The 24,653-nt window shown below is 42.4% G+C and overlaps 1 protein-coding gene across 1 annotated transcript in view; it reads left to right on the top strand.

The window, feature by feature from the left end:
- The first annotated feature begins 1,281 nt into the window (after positions 1 to 1,281).
- LOC122801252 (eukaryotic translation initiation factor 4 gamma 1-like) overlaps positions 1,282 to 24,653 on the top strand; it is a 2,968,223-nt gene continuing 2,944,851 nt past the window's right edge. The window contains exon 1 of the mRNA XM_044070804.1: positions 1,282 to 1,611. The gene's annotated coding sequence lies outside the window, so the exon portion shown is untranslated. The remainder of the gene's footprint in view (positions 1,612 to 24,653) is intronic.

Genomic DNA, 24,653 nt, shown 5'->3' with positions numbered 1-24,653 from the left:
GTGGATTTTCCCCCAGTTTTGCTTGTATGCTGCATTTATACACTTGTATTGGTAGTGGTCAGTGAGGTAGAGGTGATCCCAGTCCAGCTATAAGTCAGTAAATTCACCATTGCTCCCACTGGACGTGGTTAACTGTTCTTTTGTAGTGTGGTGCTTTTATGTTGACTTAATTTGCTCATTAAATAGCATGTATGTACAGTAGCCCACCTGTCTGGCTCCTGAGACTTTAAGCACTTGATTTGTCTTAAAGGTTGAGTTTTGAATTGTTGCAGTACGATGCAACAATTTTCTTTCACTACTTATTTTCTATTTGGCGTTAATGTTTCGAATGTGCCTTTTATAATTGCAGCTATTTACTGCTTGCTTTCATCTTGGATGCCTGTTTAGGCCAGGTGGGCTGTGGACAGACTTTGCTACTGTGCATCTGGGGGAGGGGGTAATCGATTACACTGTGGTGAATATTTTCATTACATTGCGTGATTTCTGAGGAATGATGTGCGATTCCTCTGATTAGGACACACCTTCCTATACCCTTATCTGAAATTAGGACCACAGCCCTATTTTTGCCACTCCAGAGGTACTGGCCAGCCTTTAGGCGCATTAAGTGATACCCCAGCTATTGACTCGTGGATCTTTTCTGGTCGCCTCTGCTTCCTAACATGGCCTTTAAGGGAGAAGGTCATACCATGTGGGTTCAAGAGTTAGTTAAGTTTACTTTAGCACCGCTAATATGACTGCCTTCAGTCTTGCAGCCTTATCAATGCAGAACAGTTAATCCACTGCAGCGACCTTGTGTAGTGAAATAGGTTTCATTCTCTAATTTTGGCACCGCCTTTTCAGAGGATGTCATCATCCAGATGTCGGAATTCATCGGAGCACGCCTGGTAGTTCTAGGCTTGATATCCCACTGTGCAGTCTTTGCCTGCAGGACTGTGTTAAGCAGATTTGTTTGGTTAACGTTTTGAAAGTCCTTTGTTTTATTAAAGCAACCCTTAAAGTAAATCAGGCTGAGAACATTAAAGGTCGTTGTCTGAATTTTTTTAACTTCCCTCCTATCTTCACCTGCACGCAGAGAAGTAAAACGACGCATCCTCTCTCCGGGGTCGAATTGTAGATCGTCATATGGCAGTGGACAAGCTAATGAGGCGGAGCTCTTGTGCGATTGGGTACGTTACAGGTGGTGTCGCGTGTCTAGTCCTATGAACTGTCTTGTAGATGCTGTGCAAAATCGACGTATCAAGCTGTGTAGTAAGGTGAAGGCACTGCTGTGCTGATGTGTACATGGGTTATACTCGAGAGGAGTAGGGTAAAGGCCTAGAGTTTAGTGGACTGCTTGATCTGAAGGCTATTGTGCAAAGGACTGTTATAACACGCATAAGAACATCTTGGATTAAAGCGTTTGCCGTACAATGTTTCTCGTTTAACCACGGTTTTAAGTGAAGCTTATTTGTACCACTTGTGGGAGCTCGTCCCCGGACCTTTTCCGAAAATGAGTTTCGAACCTGGTTAATTTAAAACCGACGTTTACATGGAGAAAACTGGTTAGACAGTTGCATTCTCCAGAAATTTCGTTATTTAAGGGGCTTAAAGACGTGTGTAACAAGACCTGAAGTAAGAATGCTTTACTGTTTGGGAATTTCGGTGTTGAGAGTCTCTAAGTTAAAATTGTCACAGCATGCGATCATCTGTGGGCGGAGCTTTCGCCCTCTGGTTCATCGCAGAACATTTACCATTTACATGGCAAGTGGGTGGTGAACATACACTTAAACTGGATTTCAGTTTTCTTTGTTGATGTCCACCTGCCAAGAGGTGCAGTGTTTTTGTTAATAGACTTGGACTTTAGATTAAGCACTCTTAATGCGCTCATTATGATGCTTTTCACGTTTAAAGTCCATTTCTTCCTTTTTATCCAGAAAAGACTGGGACTGTTTGAACCTCTAGCACACCTGTCCACACTTAAGTAGTCATGGCATCTAGGGGTGGAGATGCCTTCATTTCTAGTTAGTACAGATCTGGAAGTGAATAACTGCTTTGTTTGGCCTTCTCTTCCCTGTGGTGTTCATATGTACCTAACTGTGGCCATGTAGGACTACACAGTGCCAGTGTCCATTCGGATGACCTGACTTGTGTTTGGCCCCTTTGTAAGTCTCATGGCTTCTGCGAGTGGTTATCTCCATCTCATTTCTTAAGGAAAATAAGTAGTTCCATTTTAAGTTCTAAAGGAAACTTAATGTCTTAATTTTGCACTATGGGGTTTAACTGAGATTGGTAAGAAGTTGAAAATGCATATAGTAACTTGTGTAATATGTTTTGCAGCTTTTTGTCAAACTTTATCCCCTCTTTGCATTTGTTTTTGCCTTGATATGTAGGTATCGGAGCAACTCTTTGTTTACTGGGAAAGTCTGGGCCAGAATCCCTTTTTCATAGGAGGCCTGGGGAGAAGTTCCACAGAAATCTAAGCAAAATACAATAATTGGTACAATGGTGTACAATATAGTAAGCTGCAGAAGACACCATCTAGTTAGTCTACAAAGAAGTATTCAGTATAGTTTTCTAGTAGATGCAGGTTCAAAAAGAAAAGCATTTCAGTAATGGTCTTTGTGAGGAGTTGAAATTTAGTACTGTGTACAAATTTGAACAAATGAGATTTCCTATTTACGTATAAATGTGTATGTATATTTTGGTAGTAATATTGAAAAGGAAGGAAATGAGGTAATGAGTGGACAATGAGTTGTAGATATCTTGGGTTTGGCGGATGAGCTATGCTGGTTTTTAGGTATATGTTCAAATAGCTTGAAATTGGTAGGTTCAGGTGTGTTTTGGAGGGTGTAGGGTAGAGTTCAATAATTTGGCTGTTTTGATTTGAGTAGGGCTTTACCTTAAGTGTTCTCTGTTTACTGTGTTTTGTCTGCAGATCTTAGATTTTGTGGGCATGAGTAGAGCAAGTTCCTTGACAGCTGGGCAAATGACAGGATGGCAGTGTGTGAAATTTTAAGTTGGTAGAGATGTATAAGGTTAGGTCAAGCTAATTTGTGTAGAGCAATACAGTGGTGGGTTTGAGAAGGGTTTGCCGCAGAGCGGGCTATTGTAGCAAGCTTCCAATTTAAAGTCTGATATTGGTAAAGAGGAGAAAGCAAATAGCGTAGAGTGGAGGAAGGTTCTTGATATGGCTAGTCCGGTATTGTCTGAGGAATGGATTGCTTCTGTACACCTGAGACAAGTTTGATGTGAACGTGACTGCTATGCGTTGGCCAAATCGGAGTGTTTAACACCAAGGAGTTTTGTATGATCAACTGGTTAGATGACTGCTGAGGAAAATGGTGAAAGAAGTGGTCTCTGATTGCTACTCGCAAGTAACATTAAATTAACTGTCTTTTTTGGGGTTGAGGATTAGTTGTAACTTACTTTAATTGTTTCTATCATTTTAAAAGCTTGGGTTACTATTTGGAGGTCTGGTAAGGTATTTGAGCAAATTAACATTGAATCGTCCTCCTACTGAACTACTTTAGCACATGTGGATGAGGCTAGATCACTAGAGAAGATAGTGAAAAGGGGCCGTAGTATAGATCCTTGGACTCAAAGCAGAAGTGATGAGTTAAGATTTCCTTCATACTGCTAGTCTGTCAGCTTGGGAACCAGGAGAGGGAAGTCTTTGATAGATTTAGTGAAGCAAGAATGTTAAGGAGTTGAGTGTTAAGGAGTTTCTGATGGGAGACTAATGCTTTTGACATGTCTTGGAAGATATGGATATCTGAGTTGGCTGATGGTATTGGAGAAATTTTAATTGGGATGGTGGTAATGCTGTTTTGGTCTGAAGCCGCCTTGGGGAGGGGAAGATGTTGAGAGCAGGGTTTGTAGTAATTGAGCGTGTATACATTTTTCCCCAGAAATTTGAAGGGGAGGGGACTATGGGTCCAAAATTGTTTAACTCTGATCCTCCTATGTAGAGTAGTGATGCAGAACATTTTCTATAACGTTTGGGACATTCTGCTGTAGACATATATTTACCAGAATGGAGATAGAGCTATGGCACTGGCTGAAAGGTACTTATTGGAGTTGGTCAGCTGCTAAGGAAGAAGGTTCCAGTTTTTTCAGCATTGTTATGGTGTTTGGGACAGGTTTGAGGTATTTAGTTGCCACACTAGGTGGAAGAGATAGTGGGGTGTAATTGTTCCCTGTGACTACAGAGAGGATGGTGTTTGTAAAGTAGTTTTGTGAGGCAATATTATCATTTTGGTTCTGGGTTGTTTTACGTGGGTGGAGGAGCGAGTTAATTGCTTGCTAGAACTTTTTGGGATTTTCATATTTGTTTTGCATATGTACAGTGTCTAGTTTTGAGTTTGGTTTTATTGCAGTGCTGCTGATATGTTAATGGTTTGTCTCTTTTTTTCTGGTATTAGTTTTTGAAGTCTAATGGTTTCTTTTAATATCCAGGGCAGTCTAACGCATATACGAGTTAGTGCTAAGCTATTTAGAATAGCTAAAATGTGTCATTGAATTATGTTACGGCCTGTTTGAGTTGGAATGGTGTCCAGTTGCATTTATAGAGCATGTCTAAGAATGCTTTGTTGGAGATGTTGGTATTTCATACAACTTTGTAAACTATGGTTCTGGTTGGGTTGAGCTGAGTAGTAAGTAGGTAGGTCCTATGGTCGCTTAAATTATTTGGAAGGCATTCTGTGAAAGTTGTAGGTGGTACTGTAAGTGACCAGTGCAAGATTCCCTTTAGCTATGGGCATCTCTTTGAGTGGGAGACTGGATTGTTTGGGGAAAAACCATGTAGATTTATGAAGGTGGAGGGCTTCTCACCAGTGCAAGTGTTCCAGTCTAAGTTGAAGTTGCCTGAGTTTTGTGGGTGTAGGTTGAGGCTGTCCAGGCAGAGTTGCTCAGTGGCAGTGGGGAGTATTCAAGTGGTTATTGTAATTTTTCTTTGGGTTGATTCCAACCCTTGTTATTGCTTCAATGTTATATGTGTAGTTAGTCTATACTTGGGTTATTTTTGTAGAATATTGCAACCCTTCCTTCCTGATCCTGTGTATGCAGTAACCTTGTGGGAGTATGTCTGGGTCTCTTATGGGGTTTTAGCAGAGTTTCTGCTCTTGAAGTCTGAGTATCGGTTCATGTTAAGAATGATAGGGTCTGAAGTTTTAATGTGGTGAAGGGGGGTGGAATGGTAGACATAATGCTGTGTTCTGCAGTATGTGGCCCAGGATTGGGTGTGTCACCACTACAGAGAATCTGATATACATTTTGTGTGGCAGCTTTGAGTTTGTGAGTGACGTGGTTTAGTGTTGCTAAAATTTACATGTTTGAAGTGGAAGTATGCAATAGATGTGTGTAGAGTTTGGAGGAGATGGTAAGGTAGTAGTGAAGTGGACGGTATTAATATAGTGTGGGACTATGCACATGTATCTGTAGGTGAGTGTAAGATGTTGCATGATACGCAGATACGGTATAGTCGTGGGCAGGAGAGAGCATAGTCTTTTTTTTTAAGTTTTCTGAGGGGATTGATGAGTGTTACTAAATAGTGTATTGGTCAATTGAGATGTGGTTGGCAGAGGAGGGTGATTGGGGAAGTTGGAGTGGTTAGTCTTTGCAGGGATGGGCAGGAATGGGGGTAGAGGAGCAGAAGGAGGGTGAATGGTGGACAGGCCCCTCAGTGTAAAACATTTGTGAGAATTGGGAACCTTGGAGCTGTAAGGTAAATGGAAACGAGGAAAAGGTCCGAGTATAACTGCAGAAATGGTACTTTTTATTGCCTTGGTGTGAAGTTTAATCAAGAAAGGAAAGTATCTGGGGGCAGAATACGCAATACATTGTACTAGCCTTACTTTACAGGAATTCTAATGGAGGGAGGGATTTATTTGGGATGGAATACAGCGTTTATCTTAGTTGCGTCACCTAGTGGTGAGCTAAAACTATAGTTGCCTGGGTTGGGGGGCCCTTGCAGGTGTGCATGCCAGCCAAAACAGTTTTAAAAAAAGTACCAAATTTGCTTAAAATATAAACGTCCAGTCACAATGTTTAAAACTATTCAAGGACCAAATTTGCTGATCACTGTAAACATCCAATCAACTATGCAGACTTGTCTGGTGGGTATCCTTACAAAAAAAAAAAAAACTTGGCTTGCAATAACTGTAGGGAGAAACTGGACCGTAACGGGGGAAGAGGGGAGGGCGAGCTGCAGACAGTGTGCTGTCAAGAGAGATGTGGTGATAGGAATATGGCAAGTTATAGCCAAGTGCATAGCAGCTCCGTGAGAAGTAAAGTAAGAGGAGTGAGGGGGTGAGTTGACTGAGTGCGGATGTGTTAGGAGAAGTGTAAAGGAACCTAGAGGCTGTAAGGGGTTGCATGCAATGGCTGAGAGGAAGTTCAACAGATCGACAGTACAGACCGCTGACCTCAGGGCTTCTAGTGGATTAGATGGCAGAAATCGCACAGTGACAGTGAAACACTTGTGCAGTCACTATTTCTCCAAAGTAAATAGTGCAGTAGGCAGTAATTGGTTAGAACATATTTGACACAGAACACACCCTTATGCAGGACTAAGTTAAGAGTAGCACCATTCAGTAGAGGCTGAAGAAGCTTGCTGGTTGCCAATGGGTAACGAGCGTTTGTCTCTGGCAGCTTAAAACACTGCTTTAGTAAATGGAATGTGTGCAGTTGCCGCTTCTACAAATAACTCTGGAAAAGGATAGTGCTAGCAAGTAGTCAAAAGCAGTTAAAGAGCATTATATTAGTCTTCAGATGAAATCTATTGTAAGCATAACTGCATATTTAACCGTAAACTGTAATAAAAGCAATCACTGTTTCAGTTGGTCCCCTAGACCATTGTAAGTACAGCAGCAAACAGTTTTGTAGTAAATGCAGTCATCTACAGTTGAATAACTATGTAGTAAAGAACCAAGTTCTTCAGTTGGAAAGTGTAAGAATGCCTATTGACCCAGGTGCACAAATATTTGAATAGCTTAAACAATTGCAGGCACTTGCGGGTGTGCACACTGAAAGGGGCTGGTGAGAGCTTCCTCACCACGAGCAGGTCAAAAATAACTGTCTTGGTTACTTTGAATGTTTTGTCTCTAGTTGTCTGTCAGCTTTACTTTTCAGTGAGCTGTGACTGCTTGTCCATTTTGAGTCTTTACTGTATCCATAACCCCTTTTATCCCATTATTGCACATGAGGTCAGGGTGTCACTTCAAAGTGGACAATCTAGAACCAAGGTTTACACTGCCTAGTGGCTAGCCTTGCCATATTGGCTTTTACACCTGCATCTATGGCCAATTTAGTGTCTAGTCCACTTTCAGTGTGTCTTTGGAGCACCCATGTGAAACCCACACTTAACACAGAGGAGATGCAGACTCCTTACAGAAGGCATCCCAGCTGCGAGTTGAACTGGGTCACCACTTGTGAGGTGACAGCGTTAACGGTACTACAGTTGCTGCGAGTTGAACTGGGTCACCACTTGTGAGGTGACAGTGTTAACTGTACTACAGTTGCTGCATCGGAGCAGAATGTAACTGTATTCCAGGTGGTGCACGTTTGGGTTTACCATGTTATGGCCTCGTGTGGAGTAGGAGCCATTGCTTTTGTTGCAGTGTTTTTCTCCATGTTGCTAACCAAATTATGGAACTCGCTCCCACCCACAATTACCTCCGTACCATCATGCACCAACTTCAAAACTTTATTAAAAGCGCACCTAAAAACATGCTGGCTATGCCCTTGCAACTCCCACTCTTAATATCACCCACCCCATCCAACCACTACCTTTCTTTCCACTCCACTAACTACCTTGATTTATAGCAAGCTCAGATGCTCATAAGCCTAGTATTATACAGCAGGAACTTCTTATTGTAACATTTGTTAATGTCGGTTATGTACTTCAGATAAATATTCTAGTTGTCTACTGATGTACTATGTTCATCTGTAAATATGTTGTAAGTAATTTCTATGTTAAATTGTTAATCGCTATGTAATCCAATGTAACTACTGTCTGTTTATTTTACTGTGGAGCTTTTCTCCCCGGGCCTCCGCTGAAAATGGACCCACGTCCAGTCGGACACTCCTGGACAACAAATTTAAATAAAAATGGAGAATGTGGAAGTGAGCAAAAAGCTTCTGTAGTTTGGTTTGCTTTGGTAGTGAACTTGTGTTTTTTTTTTTTTTTTCCTGCTTAAGGACACTTGCAGAGTTTGAACATTTCACTTGGTGGTGGGAATGAGTTGGCCTGGCTGTGTGGCATAGGACATTCTTGAAAATTCATCCTTCTGAGTTAGAATAGTGGTTTGCTGCAAAGGAATGTTGATATGGAGTTTATGCTGACTCCTTTGTTAGTGAAGGGGGGGTTGATAGAATGTGGGACTTGTTGATCCAGTGTTGATGGTTGTGGGCAAATGTGGGAGGTCATGCACGTGTGGAAATTGGGCATAGTCCCCTGTTGGTGATGCAGGTTCTTGAGTTTCACCCGTAAATGACATTTGGCTGATTAACTGACCCCTTAATTGCTGGAATGCTGGTGAGGGCAAATTACTTTCGTGGCTGTCTCAATGATGGTTTTCTCATCTACATTGTGAAATACTCAGGATGGTTAGGAGGCATATAGCCCAGTCTAATGAGAGGCTTTATGGTTTGCTGGCATGGAGAGGTAAAGGTGATAGCAAAACAATCTAGTATTGTTTAAATAGAAGAACTGTTTTTCAAAACTCTTTTACTTTGTAAATAACTTTACACATGTGGACAATTGATTCCAAATTCATTCCATTATTTTAAGATGTCTTGGACCCGCGGTGGTGGTGCTGCGGTAGCGTTGTCGCCTCACAGTAAGACGCTGTCAGGTTCGATTCTGAGTGTCTTCTGCGTGGAGACGTGCGTGAATGGGCATACCTTTGTTGAAGGTTGTGCGTCAGGCCTGGCAAGCCGGTACGTAAAAATCAACTGCCAATCATTAGCAGACCGGAGTTCTGCTGTGGCGAGTCCTAACCGGGGAAAAAAGCCGAAAGACACAAATTTTGCTAAGATGCCCTGGCTCTGTGGGAAACTTGTGTGTAGGTCTCCCTTTCCCCCCCAGTTACATTATGTGCGCCCCCTAGAAATTAGACACGCTTTGGTATCTCTGAACTACACTAAAATTGTATAGATCACTAGCGTCCTACCATATGATCAGCTACTTGTAGCACCGTATTTGAGAGCATAAGAGAATTATAACCAACTGGTAATGTATGCAAAGGCCCATGTGCCCAGTCTATGCAGATGCAACTCCTCTGAATAATTCACATTTAAGTTGATTACTGCTGGCACTCAAGTTTGCATTTCAGTGCTTCATCTGTAAATGCAGTACCTGTAGCCCTTCAAAAATGCTCACTTTATATTAGTTGGTGTTCTGGTGGTTGCTGTAACACTTCCTGAACTAGGTCAGCTGTGTAATAGGGAGTGGCTGGCAAATAACAGTAGGTAAATAAAGGTGGAAAGATTTAAACCCTGCACTGTTGCTAATGGAAGCATCTTAACGCATCAGTGATTTAGTCCTCTGCACTGTCAATAGTTAAAATGCTGTAATTTAGACGCTGTCTGGTTGGATTCTCAGCTAGAGCGTCTTCGGCATGGAGACATGCGTGAATGGGCGTACCTTTGAAGGTTGTCAGGCCTGGCAAGCCAGTATGTAAAAATCAACTGCCAATCAGTGGATGGGAGTTCCGCTGTGGCGACCCCTAACCGTGAAAAGCCGAAAGACTCAACAAAATGCTGAAATTCTCTTCAATCCAATATAGGGAAGACTATCACAGTAATGTGCAACAAAACTACACTGAATACTGAAGATTGGACTGTCTTTAATCACCCAAAATGATGCAAACGTATCTTACAAATGTCAACTCTTTTGCAGTTGAGGCTATAAAGAAGGTATTTAAAAGTATATTCATAAAATACAGAATGTTTAAACTATATTACACATTCTTTGTGCCAATGGATAAAGCTAAACATACAGCTGCTGCTGCAGAAGCAGCTTTTGAACAGCCAACAATTCATTTAGAAATATTACTGCATTCATGTGACGTTTTTTTTTTTGGGGGTGCTTACATGTATGCAGGATTCTTCCAATTACCATGCGGGTGTTTATACGGTTTTTTACAGTATTTACAACACTTCATATTTGTCAGCAACACTGACAGCTGTTTTGTATATAACACTCAACTGAAATCAGATTTGGCATAAACAGCAGCTCTGTATCCCCTTAAAACTCCAGTTTGAAAATTCAGCTGGCAGCCAGTTACGAAACGCAGTGAGATTCCTACTGAAATTGTATACAGTGAAGCATTAGCATATACATGAAGGGTTCAGGAATTCAAGAAAAATGTGGAATGAATTTGCTAAGTCTGTGACAGCCCAGTGAACAAGTGTCCCTTCAGGAGTAGACCAGGATGATTGTTTAGTGGAGTAACTTGGCAGAGTCGCACAAGACAAATGAAGGCTGATCAAATACTTCCTGTAGTATGTAGTTTGAACACCACCTAGCTGTACTCTAATCTGAAGTGCTAGACACTGTGCATTTCACACCATCCTGCCTACAAAAACAAGGTAAACGAAAATCTATTTGTAGTGAAAAATATTAAAGCTATACTTTTTGACTTTATTGTATATTTAACAGAGTAAATCCAACAGCATAAACATCCAAAGAACTTGGTTTTATATGATCCTGTTTAAATTTTTTTCCTTTTATACCTTAACTATTCTGGATTCACGAGTAGTTATTAAAGGATTGTAGTGCAGGGAAATCATTGAGAAGCCTAGCCCAAACTTACAAGTTGCCCCAATTTGCTGTGATTTTGCTCAAGGACAGGACACACTAGGGAAAGTTGACAGGTTTCTACAAACGCATAAGGGGAGACTATAAATCACTTAAATGGGTAAGCTAAAGGAAGGCTGGCAGTTTGTGTGGAGAGGAAGACCTTGCCTGTAGTGGCAAAGGTCCTGGGTTTGACCAAGAGTGCCCTCTAAGTGGTCATTTGTATGCACATGCTCTTTCCTAAGTGGGCTTTGTAGTATTTACCTAAAATCTCTTACTGTTCTGTAGTGTTTAGTCCTCTGTGACGTGTTTCCAGCATGCAGAGAGGGCGTCTAAAATTTTAAAAGAAACTGGCACCTAAGTTGAAATGGCTAACACCCACGCTTTTTGTGGTAAATTGGACCTGTTGGTAAATGTTGCATGGTTGGGGGCCCCCAGCCATCCTGGGCCCTAGGCAGCTTCTGGGTTTCCTAATGTTTCTGTGTCTGCTTGGTACCTGGGTCTGCCTGTCAACTTTTAAGCTACCCTTGGACAGCTTGTTTCATTTGACTGGTGTAAACTTGAAATTTGAATTGTGGCTGTAGATTCTCTGCTGTAGAGGGTACACTGAAACTGCCGACAAGTATGCCCTTCTCTTTACTGTGAAATTTTTCCTGGTTGTAATGAGGTGTATTATAGCCTTTATAGGCTCTTGCTGAGACAGTTAACTTATTTTTGCAGTATATACAGTTGTTTCCTGAGGGTTACACCACTAGAAAGCTTCTGTCCTGAACAGATGCCAGTGCATCCTGACCCCCCCCCCCCAAAAAAAAAATTTCCACATGAAAGCTCAGGCCATTGCCTGCTGCTGTATTAAACCTAAAATCTGCTGTATTGGTCATAATCTGCCATTTTGCTGCTGCACTGGTACCTGTTCTGTCTTGTGTTAATGTGCATTGAAACTTTGCTGATATACTGAAGCTTTTACACTGATCTAGCAAATCCTGATGTATGCCGCCCCTCATAAATAACACCTTTTGTTGCTTTAAGTGTTTGCAGCTTTTTTTTTTTTGCCCAGTTTGGTTTCTCAAGCCCCCTTCCCTAACAAAGATTGTATGCAGCTGTTAACAAATCTAACTTGTAAGGAGGGCATCTCGCCCTCTGTCCTGCAACTATGTACTTTGTCATAGTCCCAGTTCTCAACCTGACTGCCCTCTGATTTCAAAATGCATCCTTAAAGCCAGTGCCTTAACTGGGTTTGCTTGTGTTAGGATCAGTGTTGAACATAGCAAAATAATGGTATAAAACAAAGGATCCTTGAATTAACAGGAATGTTTCTAGAGGGCTGTTCCTGTAACCAAAATTGGTGGAGGTGCCATGTGAGCAGATGTGCAGACTGCCCTCTTGTCTAGTCTGTCCCCCCCCCCCCCCCTGGAGACCTAACCTTTTGAGGCTTTTGTAAAGGAACTGTGAGCATAAATATTTTAATGCAGAAATCCCATACTGTCATTCTGGACAGGCTATTTAAATCCTCTGTCGTGGCTGTTGGGCTCCTCTCCTGAAATCTGCACAGCCTTCAACATTGAACATTCTTTTGTAGGCTGTACCATCTTTCCTGGTAATGCTAGTTACTTGCAGCAGTTTATTTCACTGTTCTGTAACATGATCATTAACCATATGGGTATTTTTGACTGGAGAAAACGGTTGTGGCGAGTCTCTGAATTCTCTGCACCCAGTTCTGGTGCCAGAATATTGCATAGTATGAAAGCTGTTTTCGTTGCGTGAAGTTTCTTAATGTGAAAAATGTTCTGTGGTGGCTTTGGGATACATTTTGAGAAGCATCTTGGTAGTGTGTGCTAACAATTACTGTTTACTTACAATTGAATTTGTAAAGCAGCAGTTAGCATAGTAAGTTAACTGGTCTGTGCTGTAAATTTAAGCCTAAACAGTTGGATACAGTGAATGCTGACATTAGTTCCACCCACTCTTGAGTAACAACAGTTTGTAGAGTTTGAACAGGTTAAGATTGTGTTTGAATATGTTGGAGCCTAAATCTCTCTTGTGGACAGTGATCAGTAGTTTAGATGTATTTTTTTCTGTCTATTGGATAAGTGAGTGGCCTAGTGGGCTAATGCACTTTGCCCTAGTTGGCAGTGTCTGGGTTTGAGACTTGGCATGGGTGAAATTTAAAAGCTGAGTTGCTTGGTGGATTAATGCACTGTGTAGTAGTTGACGGGGTCCTGGGTTTGAAACTTGGCAGGGGCTTAATATTTTTCTGCTGTACATCACTGATTGGAGGTAATGTAGTTTGTGGGAGAGAATGTCAAGCCTTTAAGATTGTAGTGCAGGTGCAGAAAGCACATGTGGCATTAATGCATGTTTGGTGTTTTGTTTGAAAGGAGCAAAGTCCCCCACTTTTAAACCTGTTTTTATAAGGCGGCAGAGATTTGCATCTGCTGGATAGTGTGAAAAGGGGATTCTGGAATCAAACATTCCCATTGCTGATTGGACTAAGTCGTCTGCTTTTTTAGTGTGTGTGGCATCTTGTCTAAATGGTTCTTGATCTGTATATTTCTGATTTGATTCAACAGCACTAGCAAACTGAAATGCATTGAATGTTGCCATTAAATGAGGCTGTAGTTTTCTTAATGGGGCAGTTCTACACAATATGGGAAAGCATTAAATACTCAGACCCCCACCCAGCATGGTGACTAGAGGTTTGTGTTAGTACCTTTGACCCCATTATTTTCCTAGGATTTAGTAAACGGTCCAGTGTACGTTTTCCAATTGCTTTAAGGTGTTGTAGTACAAACGGTTTTCTTTTTTATAATGTAAACTTTGGGATGAAGATAAGCTCTCCTTTAAACTGGGGTCATTATGATTTAAAATCTATTGCACTAAATTCCTAGCTGTACATACTGCCATTTTTGTTGTGATGAATACACATTGATACAGTTGCTCAGCTGCGAATACAAACTATTTCAGTCTAGTTTGCATTTGAGTTGGCACTTAATGATCCACTCCTAGTATTTGTTCACTAGCATGTGGTATGGTAATTGCTATGGCTTTTACTGTACGTGGGCCATGTCTTAAGCTCCTTGCTGACTTATGAAGTCCAGACTCCCCAGCCAAAGCTATTGGGTCTTGCTTGTCTTCATTTTGTGAATCAATGTTTGGGACCTGCTTCTTGAGCAGTTTTCCCAACATATGAGCTTAAACTTTCAGGTCTGCAGTTCACAGCCTTTCTTTTTCTTTCAGGCAAAAGCCTGAAAAGTGACATTCTCTAACTTTTTGCTCTAATAACTTAAGAGTTGTCAACACAATGGTTACTAGCGTGAAGTCACACAGAACCAACATTATCCTTTAGCTGCCAGGATCATCTCATTGATTTAATTGAATCAGTGCACTTGTGTTCCATGTCTTAGTCCCCTTGGGCACATGATTAGGGGGATCACTGTTCCTGCCTGTGCAGAACTTGTTCATGCTGTGAGGACTTCATTGTGTGTAAAATATTACCATTGGTTGTACTTTATTTCTGCCGCTTTCTCTAAACATGGTCCATTCTTTCTGATTTTAGCTGTAATAGACTAGTATATTTTTGCGTATCTGTATTTTCTGCTTTTCATCTGACAGTTTGTACTGGTTCTTGGTAGTTCAGGTGCTGTAGTTCTCTGGAGGTTTTTTGGTAAATGTGACTGTTCTATGGTGACATGTACTTTGAAAAGCTTGACAGAATGGAAATATTTGCTGCTGTTACTATGGGCAGATAAGGGACAAATGTCTTTTGGGGGGTGCTTTCTTTACAAGAAGACTCCTCTTTAGCATCATTGTTGCATCTTTTTAGTATGCTTGGTATTTACCTGCAGGAGAGCATCCATTCCTCTGGACTTGTAGCGGTTTGGTCATGTCTAAAGAAGTCTTGTCTTCATGTAAGGAACATTGGTAGGTTGCTTAGTGCTGTCCACTCTCCCTCTTCAGCATGACTGCCAGCCAGTTCAATTCTTATCCAAGACCCCTCCAAGAGTTGTCGTCTTTCGGCTTTTCCACACCTCCCAAGAGTATTGCATTAAAAACCAGAACAGTATTTTCAAAAAAAAAACAATCTTTCAGCATTTATTCTGCTTTTTCTCCTCTTGGTGGTCTTTGAGGCTAATAGTTTTCAGGCACAACTGTGGGATAATCTAACCAGGAGACTGATTTCTCTATGGACCATCAGTTGCTAGTGCCACAGGTTTTTGTCTTGTGAGCACTTTGCTGTATTTACAAATGTGTGTCCCTTAGGGCATGTCTGCAGCTCTACATTTATACGTGGCCTTTGGCTCAGGGTAACTAGCTTTTTTTTTTTTTTTCCCCCCTCTGGTCCCCCTTAGCAGATGAACCTTCTAAGTGCAGGTTGAAACATTGTAGAAAGATGCAGAAAACCAAAACCTTGTATTACAGGAATCTCTGGGTAGTGAAGCTATAGACTTGGTCTTGGGAGGATTGCGAGTGCTTAGTCTGATGTGGTTTGACTAGTTGTCAACCACTAGATATGAAATGCCAAGTTTGACTGGCAGTGGGAAAACTGCTAGATTTTTTCTCCCTTTCTAATATTTGTACATTCTGCAGGCGGTGTTAGCTGCTTATCCCATGGGCAAGAATAAATGCAGCCTTAGGCTTTCAATTACTTGTTCCATGTCTCAAACAGTTCCGGTTTCTGCCATTGAATTTAAAGAATTTGCATCCAATCTAATCTGCAAGTGAACAGATGAGAACTCTTTGAGGCAAGATTTCCTTTTTCCTAGCTTGATCCCCTGTTTTTTCTTTGCCCTGATTAACTTCAGTGTAAGGGGGGGGGTGGTTCTGTCTTGCTCTGGTGGCTCCTATCTCTTGGCAGTGATGTTTTAGTTTTGGGATTCAGTGGCACTTGTCAAGTTTATGGGTAAGGCTTAAGTTTGGGGATTAGGAGAGTCATGCAGGCACAAGCTGTTATCACAGTAAATACTGGATGCGTTGCATACAAGCAGTTTGAAGGGCTGAGACCTAATTTTGATAAATTTACTGGCCATATGAACCCCCCCTTAAGGTAAAGGTCCTAACAGAGCCCCCTTTAAAATACCAAGAACGGTAGAAGAATGAGCCTTGAATCTTCATGTTGGCAGTGTAATTGGAGTGATTACATAGACTTCTGAAAGATCTTTTTCAGGGCTGTACCTGCCATCTCTAGCCCTTTTGACAGTTTTTTCACACTCCTCACAGGTTTTTCTCCTGGACACAAAAAAAAACCAAAAAATCTTCTGCTCTTAAGGGGATTTTACCCATCCCTCATTGTCTAGATTGTGCACAAGTATCTTTGTGGCCACTGAGTTCCTTTACAGGTAGTGACACAGATGACTTCCTTGCTGGTGCCACCATTAGTGACTTTTTTCTGGACTGCACGTCCAGGGTTATGCGCTTGGGCCTGGTATGGGAACAGACCTCTGTCTCACGCTCTTGTCTCTTGGACCCTGGCTGCAAGAAGCTGGTACTATTCCTCTTCACCCCATCTTAAGAATTTGGAATTTAACTTTTTTTTTTTTATGTAATGTTTTGATTCCTATATCTAGTAGACTACGGCAGTTGGCACACTCTAGCTTTTCAAAAGCTTTAGTGCTGCATTTTATGTAGTGCCTAGGAATTTTGTGTTGGTAGCTACTGTTTCTGAAATTTGAGTCAGCCTGCTTATTTGGAGACTGGACTAAGGTCTGTTTAGTGTAACTTTTGGGATTTTGTCATGTGATCAAGGCCATGTAGTGTAGCAAGGTATTGAAGACATTGTCAGGATTTTGTTAATGTAGCTACGAGACCCCACTCCCAAAAAAATGCGCTTTCTTTGCCTTGTGTTTGAGGACAGATTGTAGGCCATTTGGCAATAGCACTTCATGGGGTACTACAAGATTTTAAAAGGTTTCTTGATGGCATATTTGGGAATGTCAAGAAGGGAAGTGGTGCTCCAGGATCAGAAAGGGGAGCCAGGTACAATTTAACTACACTCCATTCCTCTAGTCTTGTAGAGGGGTGAGGCTGTCTTAAACGTTGGCTGTATCTGACTTAAAACTATTTCACATTTTTACAGTATCACAGCAGTAAAAATATATTGGAAAATGAAGCACCATAAGCTTTCATTTCCATGCAGTATGTACACTTTCATTCCAAGATTGCATTGCTGAATTCCTGTCTTTAAAACTTCACTTCTGGAGTTTTGTACATACTGTTTCACAGCTGCTTTTTATGTAGTCTGTTCATTCCCATTTCTAAAGATCCACCGCCAGTTTCTTTTTTCTGCTGTACAATATGCAGTACAGTGAACTTGGTTAACTTGAGCAATTGGCAAAATACCTAAAACAGTACAGTTTTTGTTGCGCCTTACCCCCCCCCCCCCCCCAACAGAAACATACCTTATGTTTTTGGTTTCATAGGTGTGTACTAGGCTAATGGCTCTGGAGCCTTTACAAGCTTAGCCCATAGGATTACCTTGGCATTGTGCCACCCGACCTTAATTCCCAGTGCTCTGTCAAGTAAAGCCACTGGACTGACCCCCAGGGTGAATTTATTTCCCATCCACTCAAGGTCTCTTGAAGAGGGCCAGTGAGGCAGTCTCTGGGTTATGAAACTGCCCCTCCAGCTTGTTCTGTTGGTTGTGGTAATGAGGTTGAGGTCTCTGGATTGTGTGGTGCTGAGGGATTTGGATTTCTTTAGATGTAGCATTTCTAATGGAGCTGGGTCAGAGACATGGCTTTGTAAGTCAAGCAGAGATCACTTCCAAGTAGGCGATGTGGGACAGAAAAGTTGGAGTTTTGAGTCTGTCCATATAAGACAAGTGTTTAAGGCCTAGGATCCTCTGGGGTACTTCAACACCTCGTGTTGCAGGCAGTGAGGTACGTGCCAAATGGCCTATTGTACTCTTGGCCTAATGAGGGAAGAATAGCAGGATGACTGTAGCAGTGCACCATTCTGTAGGGACATAGCCTGAGGTGAGGATGTGATAGAACACCTCACACAGGTGAGGTGCTAGTTCACTCTGTACTTCATGTAGAACACAACCAGAAATAGTCTGGTCCCATAGAAGTTGTATTCCTGACCTTGGACAGTGCTTTTTTAACCTTTGCGGCAGTAAAACTGAGTGCCTGCCAATCTACTGGTATTGATTGGTCCCTTTGGGGGGGGGGGGTAAAGTTGGCAGTCTGCCAATATATTGGCAATATCTGTTGGCTTGGTATAGGAGGTTCCATTGTGCTGTAGCGCAGAGCAAATCTAGATATTGCCGTGAAGGTTCTTCACATAACTATAGAAGGCCTTGTGGTTGTCTATCTGCTGCAATTCTGTTTTAATAGCTAGCTTTAGAGGATTTGATGAGCGATCTCAACTTTTTGTTGAGGCTGATAAGGGTTTTTTTCCAGTCTTGGGACTTCGCCTTATTCCACATCAGTTTCCTCCTCCTGTTGTAGAGTTTTATGGCAGGGGACCACTGGATTGGCTTCCTTTTGGAGGAGAGCATCTTGGTTCTGTTGGGTATGGTGAGATGCATGCATTTGTGTACATGTTAGAATCATTTTAAATTTATTTGCTGGCTACGGAGACTTGTCTGCATACATCAACTGGACACAAGCTGATTTAAGTATATTTTCTGCACTTAAGAATTGAGTGAGTAAATATTGTCTTGGATTCAGTAAATATTGTCTGAATCTCTGCAGTTAGTGCCCCCCCCCTCCCTGTTTCTTGTGGTGGTAATCTTGGTGGCTTTGGAATTGCCCGCCCCTGCTGTAAATCTTTTTGTACACTCCTCCTGGACCCGCCCCTGCTGTAAATCTTTTTGTACACTCCTGGACCCATCTCATTCGCTCACTCAACTGAGATCATATTTTGATTGTTTCCATCTCAAAAAAAAAAAAAAAATTGCACTTAAATTTGCTTTACTGTATTTGTGTTTCTTTCTACTTTATTACCTTATTTTGCTTTTGCCTCTTTTAAAAGTACTCATTTATTCTGCTGCCTTTATTATTGCTTGTTAGCCTGATTTAAATTGCAACGGTTATCCTAAGGCCCTTGGTTTAAGCACTTGGGCTTCAAACCATTTGCTTTACATTAAGAAGGTTTGTGGTCTGCACTCATGTGGGAGGAGAGGCTAGATTCTGCCTTTCTGAGCTGGGCCTTTCTGGTTAAAGGCTTATTGCGCATGCTTACTTGAACGGTTTCTTTCTGAAATTGGTACGCCTTGTTTGCTGTAGCATAGACTAGATTCAGGCCGGCTGGATCTAGCTTTATTTGTATGACTTGTGCACTGACCCAGGCAGTCTTTTTTGGAGAAGGTTTCTCTGTACCCTAGTGGCAGGACTGTGCAGTTAGAACTTGTCTGAAGACTGCTGGAACAGGGCTCTGTTTTAAGCTTTTTAACTGGTTAATTGGGTAAAGTGTTTAGATTGTATCTGCTCTATTTTATACTTGTTTTTCACCTTTCTGAACTAGTATAGTCCAGTTTTCATGTTGCTGAATCCAGGGTTGTGTTACAAGTTTCTGTGTTGCCATACCTTGGATAGAAGGAAGTTTCTCTGTTCACCTGTGAGAGGAGAGCTTTGAGCAGGCTATCTGTCCTAGGAGGAATGGGCTCAGCCCTGAAACTAGTAGCTTATTGGCTGTTTTGGGTCAATTCCTATCTTTTCAGATGTTCATCGTGTTTCACTGTTGCAGTCATGACTGTAGGGTTCTCCCCTGCTGGCAGGCAGCCCTCTGTCGGCCAGAATCCCAAAGTCTGGGTCCGGCGTCGGCTGTTCAACCATGCTCCTTGACGTCAGAGCGCCAGGAGTACAAAGCTGACAGCCGACGCCATTTTCCCCAGTCTTTCTTGCCATGCAGTGATAGCAGTTCGTAAGTGCCGGTCGGCTGACTCCTGACAATTTTTCTGAAACTTCAGTCCAAAGATTTTCTTCTCCACTCAAAGCTATGTACCCCATTGGGGAAACATTTTTCTTGCTCCACTCTGATGTCAGAAAAAGTTAATTGTATTTCATGTGGGAAGCAAATACCTCCATAAGGATTTTCTTTCTTGCTGTATTCCTTGCTTAGGCCCTGACCACGATGTAGCTACTTGTCGGTTTTGTGCTAGATTCAATCAACGTACAATTAAGCGAAGGTACGATTTTGCTTTTCATTACTTCAGTAGGCGCTTTAACTACAAAATGTCAGATACGGTTCCGGCTACCAGAGTTCACAAACGTCGCAAGGATAAAGACAGGCCTCCAAGGTCCAAATCTGATAGCGCACAAGCGGAGCCAGCTTCAGGTTTGGCAGTCACTGAGGTGCTTTTGCAGCCCCTGTCTGCCATTTCAGAACCTATGGCCGAAACTGACTCATGAGGAGCCAACCAGGCCTTTAAATATTTCTATTGCAGGACCTTCGGACAATGGTCCTTCGGATGGGTCTGGAGCCGCTGTGCAGGTACCAGCTTCCGAAGGGGTTTTCAGGCCTACTCCGCTTCTAATAAAGGCAAAGACTCCTAAATCAAAGACTGCAGCACAGGCCTCTTCTGAACCGGCTCCCAAGTCGCAAACTGTTACTATGATTAGGGGTTCACATCCCCCTCCAGATAAAAGGCCAAGGCAGGATGTTTATTATGATTCCTCTGATCAGGCTTCTGTTTCCTCAGTTTCTTCTGACCAGGAATATTCTTTCCCTCCTTATGAGGATTCTGATGCTGAGTCCATTCCTTCAGCTTCTCCCCCTGAGGATTTCTCTTTTGTGGAAACTTTGCATGAAATGAGGGAACATTTCCACTGGGAAGGACAGGAGTATTTGCAATCTAAGAAAACATTTTCTTCTCCCCCAACATAGACCCCTGGCTATCCCTCCTGTTTTGGATATTGTGGAGGATGCCTTTTTGGAGGCTAACTTAACCCCTAACTCTTTTCCTCCTGCTCTTGTTAAGCCTGATAGATATTACAGGGTTCCTGATTCCCACCAGTTTTTATAAAAGAACCCTTCTGCTGACCCTGAAACCATTTCTCAGGGTCCTAAGGGAGTTAAGGCCGCTTCTGCCAAAAATCCCATTCCTACTGAAAAGGATTCTCTATCCTTAAAGATGGGGCAAAAAGGTGTACACTTCTGCTACTTTGTCCATTAGGGCTTTAAACTGTCAGTTTCATATGCTGAAATACAGGCAATTTATCTTGTCTGCTTTAAAACAAAAGCTTGCTTCCATTTCTGCCTGTGCAGATAAGGAATTACATGACTTATTGCATGCCACTGAACAAGTTGTGAAGCATGGTTTACACTGTGGATTTTATGCCTTGGAGGCTTCTTGTAGGGCTGTGGCCTCCGGCACAGTCAGAAGGCATGCATGGCTAAAGGAACAAACTTTGCCTGAACAAGTAAAGGCTAAATTATTGGATTCTCCTGTTCAGCATAATGTTTTGTTTGGATCAAAAGCTGAAGAGGTGATTAAAAAGATGGAGGATAAGGCGAAATCCATGCAAACACTTAGATTTCTTACAAGTACAGCCACCTAGATTTAGCAGGAATTGGCCTTCAAAAAATTGGTCCTTTCCCACTTCAAACAGGCCTCAGAGGGGTAGATATAGACGCTCCAGAGGAAGGCCTCAAACACAAGCTTCTTGTAGACAAAGACAGTGGACTGCTTCCACCCCTAGGGGAGGAGAGGACAGGTCACAAACTGAAAGGAAACTCAATTACTCCTGTTGGGTTACAGGAACTTCTTGCCTGGAAACCCCCCTCGGAGGAAAACTCTCATCAAAATTGGACTCAAATAACCCAAGACAAGTGGGTTTTGGATGTGGTTTTAAAAGGTTACAAATTCCATTTTCATACTCTGCCAAGGCCAAGCAGATGGCCAGACCTTCCAAAACCTCAATGGACGGAGGCCTTAAACTAGGTGGAAGCTCTTTTGGCTATGCCATAGAACTGGTTCCACTTTCAGAGATGGGAAAAGGTTTTTACTCGAGGCTCTTTCTAGTCCCATGGAAGCAAAACTCATGGAGACCCATTCTGGATCTGTCTGTCTTGAACACCTTTCCAGAGATTCCAAAATTCAAGATGCTTACTCTACAGCAGCTACTTCCAATGCTGTCCAAAGATGTATGGATGGTAACTTTGGATTTAAAGGAGGCATATTTACACATTCCCATCAGGCAGGATCGCAGAAAATACCTCTGGTTCAAGGCCGGATCGAGGCACTTTCAATTCTCTGCGCTGCCCTTTGGATTGTCTACTGCGCCCAGGGTCTTCACCAAACGCCTGGCTCCAGTAGTAGCGTACTGCAGACTCAAGGGAATTCAAATTTACCCTTATCTGGCCGATTGTCTAATTCAGGCAGACGGCAAGGATGTCTTACTCCAGCATCTAGAATTTGTACAGAACCTCCAAGTTCCTGGGATTCTCTGTAAACAGTCAAATTTGACACCATCACAACAGAACTTTTCTGGGTGCTCTTCTAAACACCACAACCCAGATGGCATTTCTGACATCCGAAAAACAATTACAGCTGGCTTCAACTTTCAAAACCTTGGCAACTTTAACTCTACTATCTGCAAGGGAATTCCTGCGGGCTTTGGGTTACATGGCCTCCTGCATCCTTCTCGTACCATATGCAAGACTACACATGAGGAAAATAGTGGTACCTGAAAAGTGTATGGTCTCAGCATTGCCACAGTTTAGACATACTGATCTCCGTCCTTCTTTGCCTTCAAAAGGAATTTCTTTGGTGGTCCAGGGCATGTGCTCTAAACAAAGGGAAACCTGTCTGCCTCCTGCCACTCAGATTCTAACCACGGACGCCTCGAATTATGCTTGTGGAGCCCATTTTCAGGGCAACTGTCTGCAGGGCCTTTGGACAAAGGATCAGAAGCACCTGCATATCAGTTTAAAGGAAATGTTAGCCGTTAAGAAAGCTCTATTGGCCTTCAGGAATCTTTTTACAACCAGGACAACTAATACGGACAGACAACACCACAGTTATGTGGTACATAAACAAGCAAGGGGGATCTCATTCCTACCCCCTTTGCAGACTAGCCATGGATCTATGGAACACAGCTCTAGCTTGCAATCTGGATCTTCAAGCTTTGTTTCTACCAGGGAAACAAAACTTCCTGGCAGTCTGAGCAGAAACCTTTCGGATCCACACGAGTGGATGCTGGACACCAAAATATTCAGGATGATAACAGCAGTCTGGGGATGTCCTCAGACTTCTTTGCATCCCATCTCAATCAACTACAGAATTTTTGCACCAGGTCTTTCCACAGAGAAGCTTGGAAAGTGGATGCCCTGTCATTCAGTTGGGGGAACCTCTTGGGATATGCCTTTCCGCCTCTTCTTCCACGGGTCTTATTGAAGATAAAACAGGACAAGCCCAAGATCTTGCTGGCTCCAAATTGGCCTTGGCAGTTTTGGTATCCAACTCTTAAAAAAAAAAAAAAAAAAAAAACCTGTCTGGAGCCCCCTTGGGTTTTACCTCAGTCTCCGAACCTTCTGTCCCAACATCAGGGTCACGTTCTACATTCGTCAGAACTCTCAGCCTGGCGGCCTGGTTAATCCAGGGCCTCTGGTTTTCTTTCCTACCCAAGCAGGTTATGGATGTCATTTTAGAAGCCAGATGTCCTAGCACTAAAAAATCTTAGGCAGGAAACTAGAAAAGATTTTGTTCTTGGATGCAGGCTCAGGATTCTGATCCTCTTCTTCCTAACATTACCTTAATTTTACTTTACTTGACAGATCTCTTACATGAGGGTCTCTTTCTTTTCCATTAAGATGCATGCCTCTGCTATTTCTGCTCATTATAATACAGACCCATCTTTTCCCACCAGCTCATGAGACAGTTTCTCAGAGGAGCTAAGAACTTAAGATCTCAACTATGTTTTGGAAAAACTAACCTTGCCTGCTGCCTCTTCTGACATCTAGTTTTTATCTTGGGAAGACATTTATCTGGTTAGCCCTAACCTCTGCCAGGAGAGTTTCAGAGTTACAAGCTCTTATGGCTGTGGAACCTTATATTATTTTTCATCAGGACAGGGTATCTTTGAGGACTAATCCTACCTTCATGCCTAAGGTGGTTTCCAAAGTGGCTTTAAATCAAGCTATCCACTTGCTGGCCTCTTTCCCCACTCAAAATAAAGGGGAAAGGATCTTGCATTCCTTGGATGTACACAGACAACTAAATTTTTACCTGGACAGAACCAAGAACATCAGAAAATCGGAACAGTTGTTTGTTTCTTATGCTTAAAGTTCCCAAGGTGAAGCCATTTCAAAACTGACCATTTCTAAATGGATTGCTCATGGAATCAGATTTTGTTCACACCATGGAAAGCAAATCCCAGGGAGTATATGGACTCATTCCACCAGAGCGGCTGCCACTTCTGCGGCCTTCCTCAGGGGAGTTCCTACCAAAGACATTTTGGAAGCTGCAACTTTGAGTTCAGTGCATACTTTCTCTAAGCACTACAATCTACCTCTCTACTCCAAGTCTAGGGCAGGCTTTGCCTCTGCAGTCTTGCAGGGCCTTCTAGCTGCCCCTTCTTTATGACCACCTCCCTTTCTTTCAGCTTTGGGATTCTACCCTACAGTCATGACCAACAGTGAAACACGAACATAGTACAGTTGTGTACACCTACCATAAATGTAGATGTTAGTGTCTTCACTGTTGCAGTCTGGGTTTCCCTCCCTCCTGTCCCCTCTTAGGTTTACTTTTGTGTAGTTCCTTTTTTCACCATTCTTCTGAGGTGTATTTGCAAAGGTTATGGGACCTTTTTCATTTTGGGACTCCTGACATCTGGGGCAAGAAAAACTGGAAGATGGCATCGGCTGTCATCTTTGTACTCCTGGTGCTCTGTCAGGGAGCATGGTTGAACAGCCGATGCCGGACCCAGACTTTGGG

This window comes from Protopterus annectens, chromosome 4.part1 (genome assembly GCF_019279795.1).
Source record: "Protopterus annectens isolate FY-2018-M chromosome 4.part1, PAN1.0, whole genome shotgun sequence".
Classification (NCBI taxonomy): Eukaryota; Metazoa; Chordata; order Ceratodontiformes; family Protopteridae; genus Protopterus; species Protopterus annectens.
This window is presented reverse-complemented; position numbering and strand designations above follow the sequence as displayed.